The sequence below is a fragment of the Engystomops pustulosus genome, chromosome 5, assembly GCF_040894005.1.
Source record: "Engystomops pustulosus chromosome 5, aEngPut4.maternal, whole genome shotgun sequence".
NCBI classification, from domain to species: Eukaryota; Metazoa; Chordata; class Amphibia; order Anura; family Leptodactylidae; genus Engystomops; species Engystomops pustulosus.
Genome location: NC_092415.1, coordinates 7241056 through 7262201, shown reverse-complemented (window position 1 = coordinate 7262201; position 21146 = coordinate 7241056). Strand labels below are relative to the sequence as shown.

Sequence of the window (21146 nt, the reverse complement as noted above, 5' to 3'; positions counted from 1 at the left end):
ACACTGCCCCTATGTACAAGAATATAACTACTATAATACTGCTCCCTATGTACAAGAATATAACTAATATAATACTGCCCCCTATGTACAAGAATATAACTACTATAATACTGCCCCCATGTACAGGAATATAACTACTATAATACTGCCCTATGTACTAGAATATAGTTACTATAATACCGCCCCCTATGTACAAGAATATAACTACTATATTACTGCCCCCCTATGTACAGGAATATAACTACTATAATACTGCCCCCTATGTACAGGAATATAACTACTATAATACTGCCCCTATGTACAAGAATATAACTACTATAATACTGCCCTATGTACAAGAATATAGCTACTATAATACCGCCCCCTATGTACAAGAATATAACTACTATAATACTGCCCCCCTATGTACAAGAATATAACTACTATAATACTGCCCCTATGTACAAGAATATAACTACTATAATACTGCCTCCTATTTACAAGAATATAACTACTATAATACTGCCCCTATGTACAGGAATATAACTACTATAATACTGCCCCCTATGTACAGGAATATAACTACTATAATACTGCCCCCTATGTACAGGAATATAACTACTATAATACTGCCCCCTATGTACAAGAATATAACTACTATAATACTGCCCCCTATGTACAAGAATATAACTACTATAATACTGCCCCCTATGTACAGGAATATAACTACTATAATACTGACCCCTATGTACAAGAATATAACTACTATAATACTGCCCCCTATGTACAAGAATATAACTACTATAATACTGCCCCCTATGTACAAGAATATAACTACTATAATACTGCCCCCTATGTACAGGAATATAACTACTATAATACTGCCCCCTATGTACAGGAATATAACTACTATAATACTGCCCCCTATGTACAAGAATATAACTACTATAATACTGCCCCCTATGTACAAGAATATAACTACTATAATACTGCCCCTATGTACAAGAATATAACTACTATAATACTGCCTCTTATTTACAAGAATATAACTACTATAATACTGCCCCTATGTACAGGAATATAACTACTATAATACTGCCCCCTATGTACAGGAATATAACTACTATAATACTGCCCCCTATGTACAGGAATATAACTACTATAATACTGCCCCCTATGTACAAGAATATAACTACTATAATACTGCCCCCTATGTACAAGAATATAACTACTATCATACTGCCCCCTATGTACAGGAATATAACTACTATAATACTGACCCCTATGTACAAGAATATAACTACTATAATACTGCCCCCTATGTACAAGAATATAACTACTATAATACTGCCCCCTATGTACAAGAATATAACTACTATAATACTGCCCCCTATGTACAGGAATATAACTACTATAATACTGCCCCCTATGTACAGGAATATAACTACTATAATACTGTCCCCTATGTACAAGAATATAACTACTATAATACTGCCCCCTATGTACAAGAATATAACTACTATTATACTGCCCCCTATGTACAGGAATATAACTACTATAATACTGCCTCCTATGTACAGGAATATAACTACTATAATACTGTCCCCTATGTACAGGAATATAACTACTACAATACTGCCTCCTATGTACAGGAATATAACTACTACAATACTGCCTCCTATGTACAAGAATATAACTACTATAATACTGCCCCCTATGTACAAGAATATAACTACTATAATACTGCCCCCTATGTACAGGAATATAACTACTATAATACTGACCCTTATGTACAAGAATATAACTACTATAATACTGCCCCCTATGTACAAGAATATAACTACTATAATACTGCCCCCTATGTACAAGAATATAACTACTATAATACTGCCCCCTATGTACAGGAATATAACTACTATAATACTGACCCCTATGTACAAGAATATAACTACTATAATACTGCCCCCTATGTACAAGAATATAACTACTATAATACTGCCCCCTATGTACAAGAATATAACTACTATAATACTGCCCCCTATGTACAGGAATATAACTACTATAATACTGCCCCCTATGTACAGGAATATAACTACTACAATACTGCCTCCTATGTACAGGAATATAACTACTATAATACTGTCCCCTATGTACAAGAATATAACTACTATAATACTGCCCCCTATGTACAAGAATATAACTACTATTATACTGCCCCCTATGTACAGGAATATAACTACTATAATACTGCCCCCTATGTACAAGAATATAACTACTATAATACTGCCCCCTATGTACAGGAATATAACTACTATAATACTACCCCCTATGTACAGGAAAATAACTACTATTATACTGCCCTCTATGTACAAGAATATAACTACTATAATACTGCCCCCTATGTACAGGAATATAACTACTATAATACTACCCCATATGTACAGGAATATAACTACTATAATACTGCCCCCTATGTACAGGAATATAACTACTATAATACTACCCCCTATGTACAGGAATATAACTACTATAATACTGCCCCCTATGTACAAGAATATAACTACTATAATACTGCCCCCTATGTACAAGAATATAACTACTATAATACTGCCCCCTATGTACAGGAATATAACTACTATAATACTGACCCCTATGTACAAGAATATAACTACTATAATACTGCCCCCTATGTACAAGAATATAACTACTATAATACTGCCCCCTATGTACAAGAATATAACTACTATAATACTGCCCCCTATGTACAGGAATATAACTACTACAATACTGCCTCCTATGTACAGGGATATAACTACTATAATACTGCCCCCTATGTACAGGAATATGACTACTACAATACTGCCTCCTATGTACAGGAATATAACTACTATAATACTGTCCCCTATGTACAAGAATATAACTACTATAATACTGCCCCCTATGTACAACAATATAACTACTATTATACTGCCCCCTATGTACAGGAATATAACTACTATAATACTGCCCCCTATGTACAAGAATATAACTACTATAATACTGCCCCCTATGTACAGGAATATAACTACTATAATACTACCCCCTATGTACAGGAATATAACTACTATTATACTGCCCCCTATGTACAAGAATATAACTACTATAATACTGCCCCCTATGTACAGGAATATAACTACTATAATACTACCCCCTATGTACAGGAATATAACTACTATAATACTGCCCCCTATGTACAGGAATATAACTACTATAATACTACCCCCTATGTACAGGAATATAACTACTATAATACTGCCCCCTATGTACAAGAATATAACTACTATTATACTGCCCCCTATGTACAGGAATATAACTACTATTATACTGCCCCCTATGTACAAGAATATAACTACTATAATACTGCCCCCTATGTACAGGAATATAACTACTATAATACTGCCCCCTATGTACAGGAATATAACTACTATAATACTGCCCCCTATGTACAAGAATATAACTACTATAATACTGCCCCCTATGTACAGGGATATAACTACTATAATACTGCCCCCTATGTACAAGAATATAACTACTATAATACTGCCCCCTATGTACAGGAATATAACTACTATAATACTGCCCCCTATGTACAGGAATATAACTACTACAATACTGCCTCCTATGTACAGGAATATAACTACTATAATACTGTCCCCTATGTACAAGAATATAACTACTATAATACTGCCCCCTATGTACAAGAATATAACTACTATTATACTGCCCCCTATGTACAGGAATATAACTACTATAATACTGCCCCCTATGTACAACAATATAACTACTATAATACTGCCCCCTATGTACAGGAATATAACTACTATAATACTACCCCCTATGTACAGGAATATAACTACTATTATACTGCCCCCTATGTACAAGAATATAACTACTATAATACTGCCCCCTATGTACAGGAATATAACTACTATAATACTACCCCCTATGTACAAGAATATAACTACTATAATACTGCCCCCTATGTACAGGAATATAACTACTATAATACTGCCCCCTATGTACAGGAATATAACTACTATAATACTGTCCCCTATGTACAGGAATATAACTACTATAATACTGCCCCCTATGTACAAGAATATAACTACTATAATACTGCCTCCTATGTACAGGAATATAACTACTATAATACTGCCTCCTATGTACAGGAATATAACTACTATAATACTGTCCCCTATGTACAGGAATATAACTACTATAATACTGCCCCCTATGTACAAGAATATAACTACTATAATACTGCCTCCTATGTACAGGAATATAACTACTATAATACTGCCTCCTATGTACAGGAATATAACTACTATAATACTGTCCCCTATGTACAGGAATATAACTACTATAATACTGCCCCCTATGTACAGGAATATAACTACTATAATACTGCCCCCTATGTACAAGAATATAACTACTATAATACTGCCCCCTATGTACAGGAATATAACTACTATAATACTGCCCCCTATGTACAGGAATATAACTACTATAATACTGCCCCCTATGTACAAGAATATAACTACTATAATACTGCCTCCTATGTACAGGAATATAACTACTATAATACTGTCCCCTATGTACAGGAATATAACTACTATAATACTGCCCCCTATGTACAAGAATATAACTACTATAATACTGCCTCCTATGTACAGGAATATAACTACTATAATACTGCCTCCTATGTACAGGAATATAACTACTACAATACTGCCCCCTATGTACAGGAATATAACTACTATAATACTGCCCCCTATGTACAGGAATATAACTACTATAATACTGCCCCCTATGTACAAGAATATAACTACTATAATACTGCCTCCTATGTACAGGAATATAACTACTATAATACTGTCCCCTATGTACAGGAATATAACTACTATAATACTGCCCCCTATGTACAAGAATATAACTACTATAATACTGCCTCCTATGTACAGGAATATAACTACTATAATACTGCCTCCTATGTACAGGAATATAACTACTATAATACTGTCCCCTATGTACAGGAATATAACTACTACAATACTGCCCCCTATGTACAGGAATATAACTACTATAATACTGCCCCCTATGTACAAGAATATAACTACTATAATACTGCCTCCTATGTACAGGAATATAACTACTATAATACTGTCCCCTATGTACAGGAATATAACTACTATAATACTGCCCCCTATGTACAGGAATATAACTACTATAATACTGCCCCCTATGTACAAGAATATAACTACTATAATACTGCCTCCTATGTACAGGAATATAACTACTATAATACTGCCTCCTATGTACAGGAATATAACTACTATAATACTGCCTCCTATGTACAGGAATATAACTACTATAATACTGCCTCCTATGTACAGGAATATAACTACTATAATACTGCCCCTATGTACAATTCTGTGAATTAGAACATGGATTTGAATAAAGTGAGGAATAGGATTTAGGTCACTAATGACTTTTTATTTGCTTTCATTTTATACTATAATATAACTCTTGCAGATTATCTGAGTATAATTGTCCAGTTTTCACCTTTCATTCTGTTTCCTGTTCTGTTCTTTCTCTTTTATTTTTCTTTCTGAGTTTTACACTTTGTGCTCATCTTTATCGTCTTGCACTGTGCCATATAGTGTCCGGTGTAGGTGGTAATCTCCTTCTTTACATCCTGCAGCTTTTGGGTTTATCCCCCTCAGAGGAGACATGAAAACTCTTCATTTCTCTTCCCGGTGACTCTGAGGACAGAGCTGGGGGACGCGGCGGCAGAGGATCATCACTAACGTTTTATTAGTATATATAAAAGGGACGGCACAAGCTGATAGATACGTGTCAGAAGTGCTTCCATGATAGCCCTCAGGCGTATAACTGCTGGGCTAATGACTGCTCAGAGGGGGCAGCAGTCAGAATACAGGTGTACAGGTGTTGAGCATATGCTTAAAGGGAACCTGTCATCAGATATTGAGTAATAAACCACTACCAGTCAATCAGTGGAGCAGCTTCCAGATTATGGGGCAGATTTACTTACCCGGTCCATTCGCGATCCAGCGGCGCGTTCTCTGCGGTGGATTCGGGTCTTCCAGCGATTCACTAAGGCATTTCCTCCGACGTCCACCAGATGTCGCTGCTGCGCTGAATGCACTAGAGTTCACCAAGCCGGGCCGGGTGAAGGTAAGCACGTGTCCAGCAACACTTCTTTTTTTTTTTTAATGCGGTGGTTTTTCCAAATCCGTTGGGTTTTCGTTTGGCCATGCCCCCCGATTTCCGTCGCGTGCATGCCAGCGCCGATGCGCCACAATTCGATCGCGTGCGCCAAAATGCCGGGGCATTTCAGGAAAAATCGGCACAAATCAGAAATATTCGGGTAACACGTCGGGAAAACGCGAATCGGGCCAATAGTAAATGACCCCCTGTGTTTCTTCCATGGTCCGATGTGGTGGCATCATCCAGAAAAACAACTTTGAAGTGAAGTCAAGGAGGCAGAGAGTTTAACACTGAAGTCAAGCTCTCCCTGTCTTAAAATGCCCCCTGTCCAGGGACATCATTGATCAGATCACATGGTAGGAGGTTTCAGAGGCAGAGAGAGCTTGACTTAACTTCAAAGTTGCTTTTCTGGATGATGCCCCCTAGCTGGGTCATGAAGCTGCACAGCTACTTGACAACATACAGGCAGTGGTTTATTAGACCTGTCTGATGACAGGTTCCCTTTAAATACTCTGCACAGCAGTAACTCGCCCTCTTCTTCATCGGTTTTCCCTCGCTTCCTCCCTTTTTTATATTGTTTTTTTGGTTTACTTTTGTCACAGTTTGCGGCATAGATAAGGTGGCATACAGCGCGTGTCTGTAGGAATGGTTAAAAGTGTTTATATATCTAAATAAAGAAATGGTTAAATTATTTATGGTTTCAATAAAGGAGGGTCCCCCTGCACCTCCACAGCTGCACAATAGGAGGGTCCCCCTGCACCTCCACAGCTGCACAACAGGAGGGTCCCCCTGCACCTCCATAACTACAGCCCAGGAGGGTCACCCTGCAACTCCACAGCTGCACAACAGGAGGGTCCCCCTGCACCTCCATAGCTACAGTCCAGGAGGGTCTCCCTACCCATCCACAGCTGCACAACAGGAGGGTCCCCCTGCACCTCCATAACTACAGTCCGGGAGGGTCCCCCTGCACCTCCACAGCTGCACAACAGGAGGGTCCCTCTGCACCTCCATAGCTACAGTCCAGGAGGGTCCCCTTACTCATCCACAGTTGCACAACAGGAGCACCTCCATAGCTGCACAAAAGGAGGGTCGCCCTGCGCCTCCACAGCTACACAACAGGAGGGTCCCCTGCTCCACCACAGCTACCCAACAGGAGGGTACCCCCTGCACCTCCATAGCTACAGTCCAGGAGGGTCCCCCTGCACATACATAGCTAAAGTCCAGGAGGGTCCCCCTGCACCTCCACAGCTGCACAACAGGAGGGTCCCCCTGCACCTCCATAGCTGCACAACAGGAGAGTCCTCCTGCACCTCCATAGCTACAGTCCAGGAGGATCCCCCTGCACCTCCATAGCTGCACAAAAGGAGGGTCCCCCTGCGCCTCCACAGCTACACAACAGGAGGGTCCCCCTGCACCCCACAGCTACACAACAGGAGGGTCCCCCTGCACCTTCACAGCTGCACAGGATTCCCCTATTCCGTCGAACCTCTACAGCAGCACATAAAGGAGGTCCCTTTTGCCTCTACAGCTGCACAGTAGATGGGCTCCCCTGCCCCCCACAGCGGCACACTAGGAAAGTTCCCTGCACCTCCACAGCGTGAGGGGAAGGGTTAACCCTTTTGAACCCATTACAACTATGGACAGGTGGAGCTGGCTCCTTTCTTGCTCTCCTTGTTGTTCTGTCAATTTCCATCCTGTTAGAACAAGAAGTACAGAGATATTAACGGTCACATTTTTTTGTAATTCCAAACACTTCCATTACATTTTTCCCCTGAAATCAATGTTGCAATTTCAGTCAGTCTGGAACAATTAGCAGTCAGAGTGCGGCCGCCCTTAATGTCTCCATCCCTGTACATAACGTCCTGGCGTGAGCAGTCAGTCCGACGTCTGGGACTTAGGGGAACATCGCTGCCAGCCACAAGCTGCTCCTTCCTGTCCCATCATTTGTCTCCATGTAATGAAACTTTTATTAAAATTAGACACAAATTTGCTACTTTAGCTGCGTTTTACATTTCCAGCCTGGATTCAGCCGTTCTCCGTGGTGCAGAATATTGTAGGATCTGATGGAGTCTTGACTATGATCATTATTTACCCCATGTCCATATATTCCCATACAGATACGTAAAGGTACGTGTCCCCACTGATCCCCTGCCACCCCTAGTGTTAAAGTCTGTTTACTTTGGATAATAGGAAGAGATTTATAGAGATTTGATTACATCAAAGTGACCCAAATGGTAAATCCTTGCACTGGAACAGCAGGCGCCACTAAAGTGAGGTCCACATTGTAGGCAGGTTCTCATGACTATGTTCTCCCACATGGGTCCATGCACTGTTGAAATGTACTTTATGGCTTCCACTGGAGACCTTCTTCAGGTTTCGGCTCCTCTTTCTATTAGGTCTGCTCTTTTGATAATTATCAACATTTGGAGAATCATGGCATGACAACACCCACTAAAGAGGACTGGCAGGACCAAACTAGGTGCTAAATGTGAACATTATGGCCCGCATTCATTAAAGCCCCTGCACCAGTTTTCTTCTAAGTGTAAACTGCTGCACATGTATTTACAAAGTGTCTGCGGCCGCACTATACCCGGTGCAACACAAAAATCTGAAAAGACGGCGATGCTAAAATTAATAAGTAAAAAGTCATCTAAAAAAACCTATCAATACACAATTTTGTTAAAAAAGCATGACATGTCCCACAAAAAACAAGCTCTCATTCAGCTATATGGACCAAAAATGAAAAGAGTTATGCTATTTGGAAATTGTTGATGCAAATTATAGATTTTTTTTCCCCAAATGAGGTTTTATTGTACAAAATTAGTAAAATGTAGGCAGAAATATCGAAATTTGGCATCGCAGTAATCATAGTGACTCGTTGAATAAATGATTTCTTAGGTTACATGGCGAACACAAAAAAAAAAACAAACACAAAAATTAATTACAGCGTTGATGTTATTTCTACAACCCCCGACAAAAAAAGTTTATACATTTTTAGAAATAGGGCAAAGCCGCCCCCAAATTGTGCTGAAAAATGCATCTCATCCCACAAATAATAAGCCCTCGCATGGCAACATTAACAGAAAAACAAATATTTTATAGTGCAAAAAAGTGTGCCACGAACCACCTAAAAAACCACAAAATTCTGAGTGGCCCCTCCCTTCTGCACCGCACTGTGCCCCCCTACAACAAGTAACGGCCACATGTGGGGGGTCTCTGTACTCAGAAGAAATTGCATAACAAATTGTAAGGCTGGTTTTCTCTTTTTATATTTTGGAAATGTGTAAATTTTAGGGCTAAATGAATGTATAACCGGCACAATTTGACCATTCTAAATTTCGCCTCCCTTTTGATTTAATTACTATGAAGATCTCAAGGGCTTTTCCGAATATGTCGGGCTTTCCGGCGGCCACGCCCCTCCCCAATTTCCGTAGCAAACAACCTGGCGCGAATCGGAAATCGATGGGACACCCGACGTAATCGTGCGATTTGGACCTTTAGTAAATGAGCCCTAGTGTTCAAAAGTTATAACCATATAAAGTCAGAATACAAAAAATGGGGCTGAGCCTTAAGCTTTAAACTGGCTACGTCCTGAAGGGGTTAAACTTGCTTTTTCATTCGTTGAGGGGTGTCGTTTATGTAATGAGGTAATTTACTATCTTGCTACTACTTAGGCCTCTCACAGTCAATTGAAAGTTGAGCAGGTCCCTATGAATACAAGTTTTGGTGATTTTACCAAAAAAATAAAAAATGGCCCCCAAATTCTAAGCCTCATTACTTTCTAGTAAAATACGTGGATTCTTAAAAAAACATCCAACATCCAAAGCAGACATTTGGGAATTTATCATTTAATTTTGGAGCTCTGACTAACTGCCTCAAATCTAGTAAATTTAGAACTTAGAAAATGGAGAATCTTTTGAAATTTTTGGCAAATTTCCATTAACACAGAAGATATCATCCAAAGTTTTAAACTAATTTGAAGTACAAAGTGTCACGAGAAAAAAACTCAAAATCCCCTGGAAAAGTTAAAGCCTTCCAAAGCCTTCCAAAAAGTTAAAGCCTTCCAAAGCTACAACCACTTATAGTGACACTGGGCAGATTTGAAAAATGGGGCCGTGTCCTAGAGGCCAAAATGTCCTAAAGGGGTAACAGGTGCACCAAAAAAAGTTGGTGGACTCTGTCGGAGCAGTGCAGGGGGCACCAGATTCATGAAGAAAGGGCACCAGAATTTTTTAATCTGCCGCTCCCTGCACTGTACACAGGGCACTATTCACGTCCTCCGACTTCAGGGCTCTGCTTTCTTCTAGCTCTTCCCATTTTGGATAATCAAAAAGGAGGAAAGTGAAGAAGCTGGTAGAGCTTATTACTGCATTGGTGTCCGCCCTATTGCTGGATTGGTAGGAAGAAGCCAATCACTGACCGTGATCAGAACAGTAAATCCTCGGGTGCATCTAGTGCCCGGTGGAGTGTGGTGTCTCAGAGCTTCCCTTGTTCTCAATTGACTCCTTCAAGAAAATGTTTCCTTGGTTTGTTCAGAATTTGATTGTTGTCCCTAATCGACATAAAAAAGAATAAATATCAGATCCAATCCCCACTGAGCATGAGAGTGGGAGTCCAGTTCTCACTATTGGATTCCATTCAATACTATGGTAACCTCAGAGAATGAGAAGGGTAGATCTCAGGAAGGATCTCATGGCCAGGACCAAGAAATCAATGAGGAGTTACAAATTTGGTAGAGAGGAAGTCCAAGCCATGGATCAAAGAACAGAGCCAAGTAAAAGAAATATAACTGCAGGCGGGTAACAACAGCCTAAGCAGCCATAGCGGCTGCTATGGGGCCCTGCATTACAAAGGGGCCCTTAGCTCCCGGCGGACAGAAACACCTGCTAAACAGGTCCATCTGCAGATCTCCTTTGAGCTGCCCACCCGCTGGCACAACCCAACACACTCCCATCTGCCGGAACAGCCAAAAGCTTGTCCTACCCATCACCTGAAGGAACAGCCACTCGACCTAACCCCAACGGATGGCACAGTTCACCGTCCTGACCCTCGAGCATTGGCACAGCCACCCGCCCGACAGCTCAGCCATATACCTCAACCCTCTTCAGATGTCATAACCGCCTGCTTAGACCCCACCTGATGGCACAGCCGAAAACCCTCCAACCCGTTTGCTGGTATAGTCGGTGGCCCACACCCACTTACACAGCCAACCAAACTACCTGCCAACACATGCAGAAATCTGCTATGGGGCCCAGCCTCTTCTAGTTACACCCCTGTGTAACTGTATCTTTTATTATATCATAAACACAGGAAGAACATATTATGCATAGCAGTACATTGGGAAATCAAGGTAAAAAATGGTATATATATATATGTATATGTATGTCCTCGCTAAATGGTATATATATCTTATCGTAGATCCAGTATTGGAAGGTGCACAGGAGTTGTATGCAGTGAAGTCCATCCAACTTACCCATAGCATCTACCCAGACATCAGACACACGTTTCGGTACATTACCATTCTCAGTAGGTCGAACGGTTACCTGGAAGCATCTTATGGCCAGGGCCAAGAAGTCAATGAGGAGATACAAGTTTGGAAGAAAAGAAGTTCAAGCCAAGGAACAAACATGAATGACTTATGGATGATGGAGAAGAAGTCAACGAGCCGGGGAAAGCCCCAGAAAAAATATTAAGTCTCAGAAGTAGAGATGAAAAACACTTGGCTGGAGGAAGCATTGAGGCAACCACCACAGCTGCTCGGGCAAGAGTTAGAAGACATCTTTCAGTTGGCATCCAGATGCCCAGGGCATATCTGTGCTCCTAGCCATGGAAATAAAGAAAAATCTACCAATAAGGAGGATAAAGGGCTGGATGTAACACAAGGCACAAGTATAGGGGAAGTCTAGAACCCACAAGGGGTAAGAACTAGTTGGTGAGGACATATGGAACATGTAGACATCCCCTATTTGGGTATCTTCTGTAACATACGCCATTCACCCTGGTGCTACGTGTGCCCTGTTTCCATTGAACCCACCTTACTGATGGGTCAACCTATCTTACTTGCCACTTACCTTCTGGTGGAATAGCTCTCAATATTTCAACTGCCTTGGCTACCCCAATATATGGAAAATTGGGGTTCACCTTCTAGATTTGAGCTTTGCCTAAAACCTATACCTGGAGCTTAGGAGAATATTCACCGTTCATTATACAGGATTGTTCCAAAAGTGTAAAAATAAAAGAGCGAACATCCTAATAGATCAAGCGCTATTGGTAATAGGCCGGTCGCCTTGAATCTCCCGTCTGTAGATGAAGCCACATGGTGGGATGAAAGCGGCGGGAGGCGCGCACGCGGTGACAGATGTGCTGCATTAAGCTAATCTGGAGGGCACTTTATTCTCCATTACAGCTCCATCAGCGTTTATTTTAAACATGGAATAAATGTTCAAAGACAATGTCACGTCTCCCAGACTTTCTTCTCCGCTTTATCATCTCCCCATAGGCTCGTGTGAAATTTGCAGAGAGGAGGCTGGACGGAAGATCAATACCTTGGCCTGGTAGAAGTAGAGAGTGGGCTCCACACAGATCGACATTGACTGAAAGCTCCCAGGACTTTGAAGACGCCTCTTTGTTCCTCTACGACCCATGAATTTTTGAACGTTGGAGGGTGGACACCTTCACAACCTTTAGACGGAGACAATGATTTTTTTATTTGTGGTTCTATTCTTGTGGCAATATAGGGGCTCATTTACTAAGGGCCCGAATCGCTCATTTTTGTTGGGTTTCCCAAAAATTACCGGTTTGCATGCAAGGGAAATCCGGGGGCGTGGCCGTCGGAAAACCCAACAGATTCAGAAAAAAAAAAAATGCGGTATTTAAAAAAAAAAAAAATGTGTCGCTTGACACGAACTTACATGCACCAGGAAGAGGATGGTGAACTCCGGTGGACATCGGCGATCCAACAAATATTTTGCATCCCTGTACTCCTCTCCTCATTGCAGGGCACATGATGGAAGTGCGTGGAGTCGGAGACACTGATTTCCCTGCAGTGCAGTCTCCTGTCAGCTCTGATCCAAAACCATTGTAAACTTAGAGTTTTCCAGCTAGATGCTTCTATGTTATCAATCCCATGATGCCTCAGCACAGTATCACATAGGCAGTTTGAGTCCGAACGAAAACCCGACAGATTCGGAAAAACCGCCACATTTTTTTTAAAAAAATGTGTCGCGAAAATTGCACTTACCTTCACTCAGCCCGGCTCCGTGTATTCCAATGCGTTCCGATGCTCTTCAGCGCAGCAGCGCCACCTGGTGGACGGCAGAGGAACTGCCTTAATAAATCCCGACCGGACCCTTCCCGACCGGATGACTTTTTTAGGGGCCTCATAGTAGGAGCTGGACCTCGTTTTCATGATACTGTAGTTTCTAGCCGCTGAATCTTCTCTGATCAGTATGTTATCCACTAGCACATGAATAGGGGAAAGCATTTCATCTTGGAACAACCCCTTTAAGTGGTTAATACTGAAGCTTGACCCCAGCACTGAGGAGGTCAAGCGCAGAGCAGCGCCCATCCCTTTAAAGTTACATTATGAAAGGGATCAATGTACAATGTGCGGTGCCAATCGATGAGCGTCCACTTGAAGTTCTCCTTCCCATCATCTTAGAGCGGGGAACATGTTATTGTCACCATCAGGGAAGACGTTCTTATAATGATAGCGGTAAAATAACAAGACACATGTTCTCCGCTCGTCTCATCCTCCGGCTCCACTCAACCTCATGTCTAAGGATGAAGATAAAGCGAGGACAGTGACTGTCACTGGGACTGACACAACTAATGAAAGCAACTTCCCATCTGTCACTGTATAGACAGGGAAGCCACCGCCATGAATAATCTATGTAGTATACGGGGAGTAAGGGGGCGCCCCGCCAACATGAGCTCAGAGGGAAGAGTCACTGCCACAGCGCGGCTCCAAGGAGAAGACAAGTGTCCACAATAATCACTATAGTGTCCCTAGTATAAAGGACAGCACCATTGTCTTATATGGAGTGACCCAAGACTGAAGAGGATCATGAGAAAATGTGGAGTGATACAGGAACAAGGTGTCGAATCTCTGGCTGCTCCAGATACAATGTTGCCAGGAATTTCTAGAAATAGTCCTTTAGCAGTTTAACCCCACGGGTAAACCACCCATGAGGAGACTTGAGTAAGTCGCCACTGGCGGCAGCCCCTGCTGGATGATGGGAGGCGGCATATTACGGCAGGATTTGGCACCAGCCAAAGAATTTATACTAAAAAAGAGGATTCTTCAGCTTCTTCTCGCCAAGGCTCCATCTGCTTCTCTTCCTGGCAAGTCTACATGCCCTACCCAAACACACACTATGATGCAGCAATGTCGCGGCCACGTGACGTCATGCTGTGTGTCTGTTGGCAGGACGCATAGATGTGCCTCTGCCCACTTTGCCAGGAAGAGCAGAAGACGAAACTTTGGGGAGGAGAAGCTGAAAGTAAGTATAGGGGTTTATTTTTTTGAAGGGCTCGGCTGTGGATACTTCATTAAAAGGGGGCTCTGCTTTGGACATGTCATTAAAGGGGGGCTCTGCTGTGGATACTTCATTAAAGGGGGGCTCTGCTTTGGACATGTCATTAAAGGGGGGCTCTGCTTTGGACATGTCATTAAAGGGGGGCTCTGCTGTGGACATGTCATTAGTGAGGGGAAGCTTCTGGATTGACATTGATGAGGGGAACAGTCTCTTAAAGCTATAATCAGTCTCTGACAGTAAAGTGCTGCCCGGTGACATATGTACAGCCTGACACCTCTTGGGTCTGGTCTTTGCCTTGGGCCCGGGATATTGCTGCACCCCCAGGCCTGGTCTGCGCCCCTGATCTGTCTCTTGATCTGTTGCTTAGGCATTTTGAAGACCTTTGCAGTTGTCACAGACATTATTTCCAGTGGAGGGTAAATTTCCGATGATCCATCAGACCTCGTAGCCAAGTCAGAGACAACAAACATACAATGTCCCAGTAACTCGTTGTCATTAATACTGCGCCATCTGACGGCTACTCACGTACAGCTGAGAGAGGTCAGTCCAAATGAAAGCTACACCCGGAGCTCAGGACTGCAGCACCGACCCCTGAGGAGGACGAGCACTGGGACAGTACAGGGACATGCGGTATGTTTGGTCCAGTACTACAGGACGCACAACTAAAGCTTCAGAGCTGCTGCTTTTTACCAGTCTGTAATTGGAAGTGTTTTATTTTATGCGGTGGTATGTTGGGGAAATAATGCTCGCACGACTGACCTGAACAAATTTAAGAAATTGGTCAGGAAGGTGAACTCAATTGTTGGTACTAAGACAGAGGATTGGGAGTCAGTCTTGTGTGCACGTATGCTCTCCAAATTTAAATCCATTGTATGTAATGAGAAAAACCCATTACATAACACACTGATGGGTCAACGTAGTACATTTAGTGATCGGTTTTTGCACATGAAATGTAGAACGAATCGTTTTAAAAATTCTTTTATACCGAGGGCAATTGCATTAGTTAACATGGGCAAGTAATTAATATGTAACCACGGTGTTATTCTTTTTATACTTTTTATTGATTCTTTTAAAATAACTGTTATTATCTATATGTAAAGTATTTTGTATCTTAATCTGTTTGTATATGTATATCTGTGATCATGAATGGAGGTGTTGCTGCTGTCGTTGTGACAAAGTCAATTTCCCCTATGGGGACAATAAAGCATTCTATTCTATTCTATTCTATTCTATTCTAAAGTGAATGGATTGGTAATAATAATTGTACCATTTTAATTAATAATTACACATTGCTTCATTCACACTATTCAAAACTCATCTTCAAGATGCAATGGGACCTAATATGATCAGTGTCAGCCGTCTATCCATGACTAAGAACAGTTTTGGCGTCCGAAACGCATTGGGAATACTTTGGAATGATGCTGATGTTTTAAACATGTGTCAGGGCTGGGAGTCTGTGGACCCTCTGGACCACCCCGGGAGATGGTACTAGCCGACACCTGGGACCGGAGTCTAAGTGGCACCTGGTCTTCACCAGAGCTCACCGCAAAGCATTATGGTCTTGCTGCAGCAGGGTACCACCAGGTCGATCCACAGGTGCGACTAACCCACGGTGGCGGCCAAGGTAGTAACACAGGAGATAGTCCTTACCCAGGGTGACGCAGGAGAACAGCACAAGGAGGCACATTGGGACTCACGTACGGAAACACTGAGGCTGGCACATGGATCAGGAACACAGCAACGGACTGGCACACAGGACAGGAACACAGGAACGCAGGATATACAGGAACGCAGGATACACAGGAACGCAGGATATACAGGAACGCAGGATACACAGGAACGCAGGATATACAGGAACGCAGGATATACAGGAACGCAGGATACACAGGAACGCAGGATACACAGGAACGCAGGATACACAGGAACGCAGGATATACAGGAACGCAGGAGACACAAGAACGCAGGATATACAAGAACGCAGGATATACAGGAACGCAGGAGACACAGGAACGCAGGATATACAAGAACGCAGGATATACAGGAACGCAGGATATACAGGAACGCAGGATACACAGGAACGCAGGATACACAGGAACGCAGGATATACAAGAACGCAGGATATACAGGAACGCAGGAGACACAAGAACGCAGGATATACAAGAACGCAGGATATACAGGAACGCAGGATACACATGAATGAAGGATACACAGGAATGAAGGATACACAGGATACACAGGACGGCTTTTGCTTCAGGGAAATGGCTACTCATGGATGGATCTGCTGTGTTACTCATGGATGGATCTGCTGTGTTACTCATGGATGGATCTGCTGTGTTACTCATGGATGGATCTGCTGTGTTACTCATGGATGGATCTGCTGTGTTACTCAAGGATGGATCTGCTGTGTTACTCATGGATGGATCTGCTGTGTTACTCGTGAATGGATCTGCTGAGTTACTCATGGACCTCGCTTTTGTGTGTCCCGGAGTTCTTGCACCCAGTTTGTTGGGCCCCAGGTTCCCGAGGGAAAGCTCACTGCATCTACATCCTTTAAATGAGCAATTGCTTTCTGATACAAATAATAAAAGCATAGTAAGGTGCCTGAGCATCGTGGTCCCTGCTTTGCTAGTTTCCTTCAAAAGCGTTTCAAGAGGTTTTGTTCTTCGATTCCCATTCGCCGAGCCTGAATTTGTTGTACACCTGATATTCTGATTCCTATGTAACGACCTTACATGACCCTGAAATCAGAGCTGCCTGCCCTGACCTTGGCTTGTCTTCCTCTTGCTCTGACCTTAGCCTGCCCCCTGAAGGGTAGACCAATTGTGTCAGGTGTCGGGTCACTTTGTCAGAATATAGGCATTTACATCGATAAAATCCTTGCCCCGTTTGTCACGGCTCTCCCTTCTTATACTAGAGATACCACGGATCTCCTGAAAAGACTAGACGGACTCTCCATAGGACCTGACACCTACCTAGCGAGTATTGACGTTGAGTCACTTTATTCCTCTATTCCCCATCACTTAGGACTACAAGCTGTTCAATTTTATTTGAGCACTCGAGGCAACCAGTGCAATGCACATAACAACTTGGTCATCCATCTATTAGAATTTTCGCTCACACACAACTATTTTTTATTTGACGGGACTGTGTACCACCAGCTCAGGGGCACGGCTATGGGGAGCTCATGCGCCCCCACTTATGCCAACTTGTTCCTGGGCTGGTGGGAACACTGCCTTGTCTTCTGTGAAGGTCCTGCCCCCCGACACATTGATATGGCGAGCCTATGGGCTCGCTATATTGACGATATCTTTATCACCTGGGAAGGATCAGTTTGCCAATTTAAGACCCTCCTAAATGACCTTAATGTCAATTCCTTAGGGCTTAGATTTACATATGAGATACATGACTCTAGTATACCATTCTTAGATATCAAGATCAAAAAAAGACACAACGGAGAGATAGACACGACTTTATACAGAAAACCCACCTCGACCAATTCCCTCCTACGTTGGGAATCCTACCATCCTCCGGCATTGAAAAGAGGTATACCTTACGGACAGTACCTTAGAATCCGCCGTAACTGTTCCTCCCTGGATGAGTTTAAACTCCAAGCAAAGGACCTCAAACTACGATTTCTAGCCCGGGGGTACCCAGAGGAAACTCTTAAATCAGCCTACCAGAGAGCACTAAGAACCAACAGGACGGACCTACTTACCCCACGCACCAACTCACCCTCTACACCGGTTATTAGACTGATAGGCACTTTTGATGAGGGATCACAACAGGTTCGCAAAATTCTATTCAAATTTTGGCATATACTCAAAATGGATCCAGATATCTCCCCGGTCCTACATGATTACCCCACAATCACATTCAGAAAAGGACGCAACCTAAGAGACAGACTTGTCCACAGCCATTTTACTAGACCTGAACCCACTAGGACTTGGTTACGTCCTGACATTAAGGGCTGTTTTCGGTGCAGTGGATGTATTGCATGCAAGGTAGTACAGAGCTGTAAAACTTTCCACTGCTCCGTCACCAACAAAAACTATAGCATTCTATACTACATCAACTGTAAAACAAAAGGGGTTATTTACCTGGCCACTTGTGAGTGTGGTCTCCAATACGTAGGCAAGACATACCGCGAATTTCGGCGGAGAATAGGAGAACATCTAGGGGACATTAGGCACAACCGAGACAAACCCCTCGCCAGGCACATACAAGAAAAACACAGAGGGAGCACCAAAGGACTTACATTTGTGGGTATTGACCTTGTTAAACCCCCAGATAGAGGAGGAGACTGGGACCGGACTTTGAGACAAAAAGAGTCTCAATGGATCTTCAGACTTAAGACAGAGTCCCCGTTAGGACTTAATGAACAGCAGAGCTTTGCCTGCTTCCTATGACCCAATAGCACCTATACTAGACGCTATATATTGTTTTCTTCTCCTATTATCATTTTTTGCATACTTACCATCCGATTCCTCACTGGCTGTGATGCCTCATGTGGGTATCTTGGCCCTTTTCCAAATCCCTTCTTTCTATACAGGCACATGGGATTAATTGCAATCTTATAAACATGCTCGTTCTTTCTGTATTCCCATATGCATTTATGGGTCTCTAAGCGCATCACATCACAACCTTTCACACTTTATTTACCAGGTACTTAGTCCCCAGAGACGTCCACTATTTGTCCGGTGTGGGCATTGTCTGCCCTCCCCGTTTTGACCTCAGGGAACGTCTCTGCGCATGCGCCGCTGGCTCGCCCGGGAGACCTCGTGAGCAATGTCTTTGACATGCGCGCTCGGTCCTCTGGGCGGGCCACTGCGGGAGGGCGCCTTTTCCCTGCCCTCTCCGCTCTTTTCTGGCGCATGCGCACACCGCGCCCGCTACCGGCCGCACCGCTCCACCAATGAGGGTGGCGGTCGAACGGACGCCGAGTGTTAGGGGGCGGTACCAACACCACATGTGAAGCGCATATATTGTAAGTCGCACGCCAGATCAGTTAGTGCCCACTGGTCATCCGCTGCGTACGGGGCTGTGCGCACAGGCACCCCCGCAGCACCTGTTTACTGTCTCAGCTATCTCCCTCAGGTAAGACTTTCATCTAGTGGGGTCAGTACACATATATACCCATATGCCCACATCTCCCTGATAATTGTTTTTGCTGCAGATTCACTTTCCTTATCGCCTCTTCCTCACTAGGATGGTCACGGTTATATGTACACACTATGCCTAGTGAGTAAGGGAGCCAGCATTACCCCAGCACCATTTATCTAAGCAGTGCAAGGTAAGAGCACATTGCTTACACTTTATGTCTATAGACACATTAGAGACCTTTTATATGTCACTTGAGGTATCAAATTATACCCTGTGGTTTTTTCTCTATTAGGGTTTTTCCATACGCGGACCGCATTATCCCCTGATGAGCCCTAAAGGGTGAAACAGGCCCTGTCGGGATTTGGTTACGCAATTACCCTTATGACACACTTTGTATTACTCGTCCTTAGAGACGCTTTATTGACTGGGACGTTATCTCTAAGACTAGGTCCATTTACAGGGCTAGTTATCTAGGGTAAGGTTCCGGTCGGGGCTCGTGGTCAATTAGGGCCACAACCCCGAGGTTAGGCTAACAGGGTGTTCTAGATCTCTACCTAGGGCATTAACAGGGAGAGCTATAGCCATCTTTGACCTATATCTCCTATGCCTGGAGTCACAACACCTTGTTCCTTCCTCCTCCTTTTTCTACACTCTGACCTAGGGTGCACATATACATCCCACTGACCCTCTTGGTTACCTCCATTGAGGAACAACTTAATATCTGAGTGTATACCCGGAACTGTTTTTCGCTTTTCAAGATGTGCAGCCCACAGAGGTGAGCTTCCTATATATATTTTTCTGCTATATGTAAAATTGCATCACTAGCTCTGAACCGTAAGGAGACCACCAGGCTCACACTTGCTTCGCTTTCTGTGTTTTCTTCTCAGATGGGCACCGTGCGTCCAAGTAACTTCTTTGAAGATAGATTACTGTATGTTCACTTTTAAACGATTCCAGTAAAAGCTATGTTTTAACCACTATTTTGTATTCTTACAAATAATAAAAGCATAGTAAGGTGCCTGAGCATCGTGGTCCCTGCTTTGCTAGTTTCCTTCAAAAGCGTTTCAAGAGGTTTTGTTCTTCGATTCCCATTCGCCGAGCCTGAATTTGTTGTACACCTGATATTCTGATTCCTATGTAACGACCTTACATGACCCTGAAATCAGAGCTGCCTGCCCTGACCTTGGCTTGTCTTCCTCTTGCTCTGACCTTAGCCTGTCTGTGACTATTCTGTTGGTTTTTTACAAATGTCCTATGACCCGC

General features: G+C 43.0%; 1 long non-coding RNA gene across 2 annotated transcripts; it reads left to right on the top strand.

Moving 5' to 3' along the window:
• The first annotated feature begins 19579 nt into the window (after positions 1 to 19579).
• LOC140133934 (uncharacterized) lies at positions 19580 to 20895 on the top strand. Of its 2 annotated transcripts, XR_011855966.1 has the most exons (4): positions 19580 to 19877; positions 19989 to 20073; positions 20545 to 20658; positions 20771 to 20895. It is a non-coding gene; the product is annotated as an uncharacterized lncRNA (long non-coding RNA). The 2 variants fall into 2 exon arrangements; XR_011855967.1 differs by lacking the exon at positions 20545 to 20658 and having other exon boundaries at positions 19587 to 19877; positions 20771 to 20893.
• The last annotated feature ends 251 nt before the right edge of the window (positions 20896 to 21146 follow it).